The sequence below is a fragment of the Caretta caretta genome, chromosome 25 (genome assembly GCF_965140235.1).
Source record: "Caretta caretta isolate rCarCar2 chromosome 25, rCarCar1.hap1, whole genome shotgun sequence".
NCBI classification, from domain to species: Eukaryota; Metazoa; Chordata; order Testudines; family Cheloniidae; genus Caretta; species Caretta caretta.
Genome location: NC_134230.1, coordinates 8,005,272 through 8,013,453, shown reverse-complemented (window position 1 = coordinate 8,013,453; position 8,182 = coordinate 8,005,272). Strand labels below are relative to the sequence as shown.

Here is an 8,182-nt window from a genome sequence, read left to right as displayed (position 1 = left end):
TCACAGCCGCCAATTCCTTCAGCACTCTCGGATGCAACTCGTCCGGCCCCATGGACTTGTGCACATCCAGCTTTTCTAAATAGTCCCTAACCACCTCTTTCTCCACAGAGGGCTGGCCATCTCTTCCCATTTTGCGATGCCCAGCGCAGCAGTCTGGGAGCTGACCTATACTCCAAGGTCCTTCTCCTCCTCTGTTACTTCGAAGTGATGCGTCCCCAGTTTATAACAAAAATTCTTGTTATTAATCCCTAAATGCATGACCTTGCACATCTCACTATTAAATTTCATCCTATTACTATTACTCCAGTTTACAAAGTCATCCAGATCTTCCTGTATGATGTCCCGGTCCCTCTCTGTATGGCAATACCTCCCAGCTTCATGTCATCCGCAAATTTTATTAGCACATTCCCACTTTTTGTTCCAAGGTCAGTAATAAAAAGATTAAATAAGATTGGTCCCAAAACTGATCCCTGAGGAAGTCCACTAGTAACCTCCTTTCAGTGTGACCCGCTGGTAGTCTCCCATTTAACCAGTTCCTTCTCCACCTTTCAATTTTCTTATTGATCCCCATCTTTTCCAATTTAACTAATAATTCCCCATGTGGCACTGTATCAAATGTCTTACTGAAGTCAAGGTAAATTAGATCCACTGTGTTTCCTTTGTCTAAAAAATCTGTTACCTTCTCAAAGAAGGAGATCAGGTTGGTTTGGCAAGATCTACCTTTTGTAAAACCATGTTGTATTTTGTCCCAATTACAATTACATTAACCTCAATGTCCTTAACTACTTTCTCCTTCAAAAATTTTTCCAAGACCTTGCATATTACAGATGTCAAACTAACAGGCTTTTAGTTACCCAGATCACTTTTTTTTCCTTTCTTAAAAATAGGAACTATGTTAGCAATTCTCCAGTCATACGGTACAACCCCTGAGTTTACAGAGTCATAAAATATTCTTGCTAATGGGCTTGCAATTTCACGTGCCAATTCCTTTAATATTCTTGGACGAAGATTATCTGGGCCCCCCAATTTAGTTCCATTAAGCTGTTTGAGTTTCGCTTCTACCTCAGATATGGTAATATCTACCTCCATATCCTCATTCCCATTTGTCATGCTACCCTTATCCCCAAGATCCTCATTAAAGACTGAGGCAAAGTATTTGTTTAGATATTGGGCCATGCCTAGATTATCCTTAACCTCCACTCCATCCTCAGTGTTTAGCGGTCCCACTTCTTCTTTCTTTGTTTTCTTTTTATTTATATGGCTATAGAACCTTTTACTATTGCTTTTAATTACCTTGGCAAAGTCCAACTCTACATGGCTTTTGGCCTTTCTCACTTTATCCCTACATGTGCTGCCCTCAATAAGGTAGCTTTCCTTGCTGATCCCTCCCATCTTCCACTCCTTGTAGGCTTTCTGCTTTTTCTCAATCACCTCTCCGAGATGCTTGCTCATCCAGCTTGGTCTACAACTCCTGCCTATGAGTTTTTTCCCCTTTCTTGGGATGCAGGCTTCCAATAGCTTCTGCAATCTTGACTTGAAGTAATCCCAGGTCTCCTCTGCCTTTAGATCCATAAGTTCTTCAGTCCAATCCACTTCCCTAACTAATTTCCTTAATTTTTGAAAGTCAGCCCTTTTGAAATCAAAAACCCTAGTCACAGATCTATTTTTGTTTATCCTTCCTATCCATCAGCTGTCAGAGCTGCCCCTTTAAAAACACAGGGCGGGGCTGTGGGCAGAGAGGGCCTGTCCTGAGTGCTCTATCTGCAGCTGCAGGATGCCTGCGGGAAGCTCCCTAAAGACGAGGAGGAACTCGAGGAGCAAGGTTCTCCTCAGACCGCAAAGCCTGACCTGTGGGAGTGTAACATGCACCCTCATTTCAGCCCCACAGGGCTGTTGGGACACGGTTACATGAGCACACGCTATTTTTTTCCCTGCCTGGGTCATCTGCAGAATTTAACCCCAGGATCTTTGGGTCCAGAGCACAGACCCCTCTCCCATTTGCGCAATAGGAATGACTGGCAGAAGAAGCCGGCTGTTATCCTGTATGTGGATCACCCCATGGGACTGGTGGGGGGAGATGCACTCTGCCAGGGGGATACATGACTATTTGAGAGAGAGCTCTGCCATGTTGTCTGTTGGGACTCCTGGGTTCTGTGCCTGGCTCGGGGAGAGGAGTGGTGCAGGAGATGAGCTTTGGGTCTGTCCTGTTAGAGACCTGGGTTCTGTTCCTAGCTGCACGCAGTGACCGGTGTCCCCGCTCAGTATCCTGTACAGTGGGCAGGGGGTGGTGGGCTGGTGTAATGGTCCTTCGCTCTCCCGCTCGGAGGGAGGCCACTCAGGTCGGCCCTGTCTGGCCAGGACCAGCGTCTGCAAGACAGCCAAGAGCACGCAATAGGGCTGGGCGATGAAGAGTCGCTATCAGGCTCTAGCCTGGGCTTGAGTAGCTCAAGTAGTCAGCCCTTAAACACAGTCTGTCAGGGCTGGCTGTGTCCTGGGCGGAGACCAGCAAACAGTCTCTAAGGTGACTGGTAAGGGACGCTCCTCTTCAGAGCTAGAGCCTCCTTGCACAGTGTAGGGGCTCAATCACCCAAGGTGGGTTGGCAGGGGGATGAGGGCCCACCCTACTCCAGGGCACTGGCAGGGGCAGGATTGCCTGCCTCTGCATCGGCGGGGATCCAGCTGCAACACGCCAAAGGAGCCACCCTGGTTCTGCAGCCAGCTGCTCTGGGGCTTCCCCTGGGCCACTTCCTGCCTCCCCGGGGTTTGGTACCTGCGACCTCCAGTCTTTGTCAGCGTTTGAGAATTGGGAACAGCCAGGGGACACGGGAGAACAGGCAGAGCGTCCTTCTCCTCTGCAGGCTCTCCCCCAACTGTGCTGCAGGGCCGGCCCTTTATACCTCCAGCCATGCCCCGGTACTTCCAGCGAGGGGGGAGAGCGATCTAGGCTCTGCCCTCCAAGGGGCGTGTAATGGTCCCTCGCTCTCCCTCTTGGAGGGAGGCCACTCAGTCTCCCTACAGCTGGGTTAATACGAAGGGCTGTGAATGGCCCAGAAGTATTAATAGAGGATATTGGAAGAGCCTAGCCTCAAACTTGTAGCCTTGCAGGCCCCCTCTAACCCGCAGTGTGTCTCCGGGACAGAGCCTCTCGCTCGGCCTCAGCCGGACTTGGTATCAGAAGTGCAGGCGGGTGTGACCACACGGCCAAAGGCAGGAGTGTCGCGTGTGAGGCAGGGCACGGCGCAGGTCTGGGTATACAGCTGTGAAGCCAGAAGTCAAGTCAGAATCAGGTTTGGGTCTGTCGGATCAGACCCTTGAACCCTGTTCTCAGGTCAGTGGGATTTAAATGGGGCTGCTCAGGTGAGTAAGTGTAGGCAGGATCAACGCTAAACCTTGTAGCACACTGATGTGCAGCCAGCCCTGCCCTCCTTCCCCCCAGGCATCACCCCTCAGATGTCACTTACATGCCACTGGACTCAAGGGGATTAGGTGAATGTCAGAGCGCCAGGATCTGGCCCTCACCCATTGCTCAGACCCAGTTCTGGCTGCCCATCGTCTGAGCTCTGCCCATCTTGCGGCACCTAACAGTCCCTTCTCATGAATTGTAAGGCCAGGAGGGACCATTAGATCATCTCTGAGCTCCTGTGTAGCACAGGCCAGAGAATGTCACCCAGTGATTCATCTCTCGGATCCTTCCAGTTTCTGCAGCCTGTGGAACGAGGGCGTATCTTCTGGAACAAGCGTCCAGGCCGGATTGGTAGCACTGTGTTCTAGTTGTATTTGTTCACAAGCCAGATCGGCTTACTACTCAGCGCTGGCAGAAATCCAGGCCATTTCCCAGACAAGCTTGGATGCTATCGAGATCCCAGGTCGACTCCACCCCTTATTATGCAATGAGAATGGACATTAAACCTAATACGTCTCCGGAGGGGGAAGTGCTCACGAGCATTTCCTCTGCGCGAGATCAGCCATAGACTCATAGGTTTTAAGGCCAAGAGGGACAATTAGATCATCTAATCTGATACCTGTATTGCACAGGCCATTACATCCCACCCAGTTACCCCTCTGTGGAGCCCACTAACTTGTTTGGCTGAAGCAGCTTCCAGAAAGGTGGCCAGTGTGGATTTGAAGACATCAAGAGATTGAGAATCCGCCACTTCCCTTGGTAGCTTGTTCCCATGGTTAATCATAAGAAACAGTTTTATTTTAAATCCAGAAAACTTCTTGACTTCATCAAAATCAAGGGTTTGAGGCACCAGGACTGACTCGCTAATGATTTTCTTCTGTGCTCCGGTTTAGCATCTAAAATGTCAAGCTACGTCCTTCAAGTTACCAACAACAGTACGGGACCTGTCACCGTTGTTGTTAGTACCAATCCGGTATTACGATCGCTGGGTAATTCTCTGGTCGTGCCTATCTACGACAACCTCAAGTCATTGTTCACTAAGGAAGAGCTGAGAGTTTTATCAGGGAAAACGTCCATTGTAAACGAAGTTGGTCTCTCGAAAATTTTCACCTATGGAGTTGGGTGGACAGGAGCAGAATGGTACTACATTATGGTGACAAGAGAGGAGGATGAGTGGGTGGCTGTGTGTCAAACTCCTCTGCATTGCACCTGGATTGTGGATGACAACAAAATCTACCGGGAAGATAACCCGTCGATACGCAAACTATTTGGGTAAGTTGATTTTTCTCCTTCAGATCTATCACTGTAACCCAGAATCCCCAACCTCAAGTCTTCAAAACTCACCAGTCAGACCCCATGAAATCACGCAACTGGCATGATGAAAATAAAATGTTGTGCCCTTTTTTTTTTGCCATTTGGTCCCTCAGCCCTTAGGTCTCACTCAGTTCATGTTTTCAAGCTTTTCTCTGCAACCATAAGAGCTAGAAACTAACTTTAAAAACAAAATGAAAGCTGAGATTGTTGTGTAATCACATGACTCCAAGAGCTGGGGCTTTCAGACAAATACCAAATATCATGAGATTTGCAATCAAATTGTGAGAGTTGATGATGCTGGTAACCAGACTACGGTGTTTTTTAAAATCCATTCATAATCACTAATTATATACAAAATCCTACATTAAGGTTACAAGTCAGAAAACGCCAGAATTATTATTGCCTCTTCAATCTGAATTTGGCATATGCATTATGATACAGCCTTTGCCATTATCACGTAGAAAGTCTGAGCCAGAGCTAGGGACAGAACCCAGCTCCCCGGGTTCCAGTCAAATGCCTTAACACATTTCCTTTCTTTACAGCTTCTGCCTCATTCCCTGTCTGTCCTGTGTACTGAATGAAGCTCTAGTCCTGTGGATAAATAGTAATCACATCATTAAAGGCTGTCATGATGCATACGCACAAGGGGCTGAATTGAGGTTGCACAAGCCAGCTCATTCTGGCATTTTCTAACTTCTGTGCACCTGACTTGGCAACCTGAATACAGTCCCTCTAATGGAACACCTTCCGTTTGTTTCCTTTGCTTTTTTAAAAATTCCATCCCGTGAAGCCATACTGATGTCACACGAAGCTGTGCGGTGGGTAAGCCCTTTTGAAAATTAGGCCATTTATTAGGTGCCTCACTCTTGCTTCTTTTGGGAATCTTGGTCCATATCTTTTTACGTGCTCTAGATGCAAAGGACTTCAAAGGAGATTTTATTTCAAAGGCCATTAGGTACTCAATTCCCATTGACTTTCATTGGCAGTTAGGTGGCTAACTACCATTGGTGCCCTTGAAAATCTCCTAACTCATTGAGTGTCTTATTTGTTCTCCTCTGATGGAATAGTATAGAAAGGAGGGAAGAAACAGTCTGCGCTTAATTCCTCACAGTCGCATGTAAATCTTGGCCAGACCCCTAACCTATGTAGCTGGACTAAAGAGGCTGGTTTGGGTTTTGCAAATCTTGATCCATTAAGCTTTGGTTTGGCGTAATCAACCCCCAACCCAGGAGACTGTTAGGACCTTGCTTCAATTTTATCTAAACTACCAGACCTGGGGGTGTTCAATAAAAGTCTCTGCTTTTGTCCCCTTCTTATTATGGACAAACCAGGGGAGTGGATGGAAGGGTCGGGTTCTGTGCCACATCATATATTTAGCTTATTTTTGCATGGCCACACTCAAACATCAGGGTGGTTCCGTTCTAGATCCACTTCTGATCCGAGTCGCTCACTGTGAGGCCAGGAGAAGATGATGTGTCCATATACAAGGTCCCAGTTTTGGTCCATTGCTATTTTGTCTATATTTGGTGCTTTCTCTGGAGAGTTGTAAAGGTGTGGGAGGAATGGGGGTTAGCGTGTGCATGAAAACGTTGTTAATGAATCTGAAGCTTTCGAAGCACTCTTCCTGCCGGCAGGACTGACGCTAATCATTTCCTTTCTGATCCAGTTCTGTACCTGATCATTTGAGCTACATCATTAAAGTTACCAACAAAACTGAAGAAGTCATCAATGTTGTGGTTCATGAACGTCTGCTGGCCCAAGTGCTGACTGGAGGAATTGGAAGAATTGGAAGTTATGTGAGAGACAAGTACTTCAACCTAGGGGTTGCAGTTGATAAAAAAAAAACAAAAACTATTCATAAAGTGAACCCCAAGAATTTATTCTCCTACAAATCCCTCAGTAATGTAGTAGGCATGGTAAATGTGTCAACCTATTCTATAAAGGTGAAAAAGGGTAAACAGATCGCTGAGTGTAACACCCCTTTGCATTGCACCTGGATCGTGGAGAGCCATGGAATGTGGCAAGAAAATAAACCTACAGAAGTTTACAAATTTCAATAACATGCTTTTCTCCTCCTTGATAAGGAAGCAGCAGAAGACGACCCCAGTGAATATGCCTTATAAATCCATGGGGTTTCGCCAGTATTTGCTTTAGGAGCCAGCACAATAGTTGTGTGTGTCCTGGTGACTAAATATGTGAACTAATGATTTGCAACAAATAATTTATCTGACAAATCTTTTCACTCTTGTTGAATAAATCACTTGCAAATAATTTTTCTTACTATTTAGCCAGTTCCACCAAGGCAAATAACAGCAAAATAATAAGTCAGCAGAATGTATTCACCACTTCTTTGTGACAATCGAATAAACTATGAATACATTTTTCTCCTCTTCTTTATTTCAGAGAAGAATCTAAACTGTTGGCTCCAAACCATCGATTGTTTTTTCTCTCTGACTCTCTCACGCAGGCATGGTTTGTAATAATAGAACTAGAAACAGAATAATTGTATATTCTGAAGCTTTGTCTATCCACAACAGTTTTACTGCTTTCACTGCACTGGTCTAGGTTAAAGCAGGACAGCACCCACCCAGTGTGGATACACTTATACCAGTATAGATTATTCCTATAATGGAAGGGAAATAAGCTATCAGGCATCAGTATAACAGCCCCCACTGTGGGGGTTGTGCCGATTTAACTATTTTGCTAAAAAATCACATCCTGAACCAAAACAGTTACATTGGGTCAAAAGTGGCATGTGGACCAGGCCTGAGGAAGAGGAGACAAGTCAGTTCTTAAGGCCCTGGTCAGTTCCATTGTCTTTAGGGGGATCAGGCCCATCCCATTGTTTTGGGTGAATCTCAAGTTCAGCACCAGAGGCTGCCTCATAGGAACTGCCCCTAGTATGGGGCCATGGCCACGCCTCCCTAGGGGAAGTGCCAGGGGCATTGTGCCTATGGGAGGGACAACGCTGCCAGGAGCTAGCCTGGAGTGCGGCTGCTGCACCTAGGAGAGGGACAGTGTCTCCCCCTCAGGGCTGGGCAGCTCTGCTGGTTGGTGTTGGGGGGGGCAGCACGGCTTGGCCTCCCTTCCTCCTTCCCTCTCTGGAACTGTCTGACCTATGTGGCACTTCAGGCTTTGATTTGCCTCTTCAGCACAGACTGTCTCTCTTGCTGAGGCACTCAGCTACAGGCCAGGGAGTTGCCAGGAGAGAGTTCCCGAATGCCCTGCAGTCTGTGGGGACTTGGGCTTCTAATCCCTATTCTGAAGTAGGATTTAACGGGTGTTCAGCCCTTCGGAAAGGCCTGAGCCAGGCCGGTTTGCTCCTGGAAGAGACTGTAAGCTGCTTTGGGCAGATGTCATCTGCGTTTGTACAACACTGAACACAGCGGGGTCCTAGTACTTAGGAGCCACAACCTTGGACCATCACAGGAAGGTCACAAAGGGGGAGGTAGGTATCCTGGGATG

At 47.1% G+C, this 8,182-nt stretch overlaps 1 long non-coding RNA gene across 1 annotated transcript; it reads left to right on the top strand.

Annotated features, from left to right (window-relative positions):
- Nucleotides 1-253: 253 nt before the first annotated feature.
- LOC125627179 (uncharacterized) lies at nucleotides 254-6,599 on the top strand. Its single transcript, XR_007353942.2, has 2 exons — nucleotides 254-4,675; nucleotides 6,384-6,599. It is a non-coding gene; the product is annotated as an uncharacterized LOC125627179 (long non-coding RNA).
- Nucleotides 6,600-8,182: the final 1,583 nt, after the last annotated feature.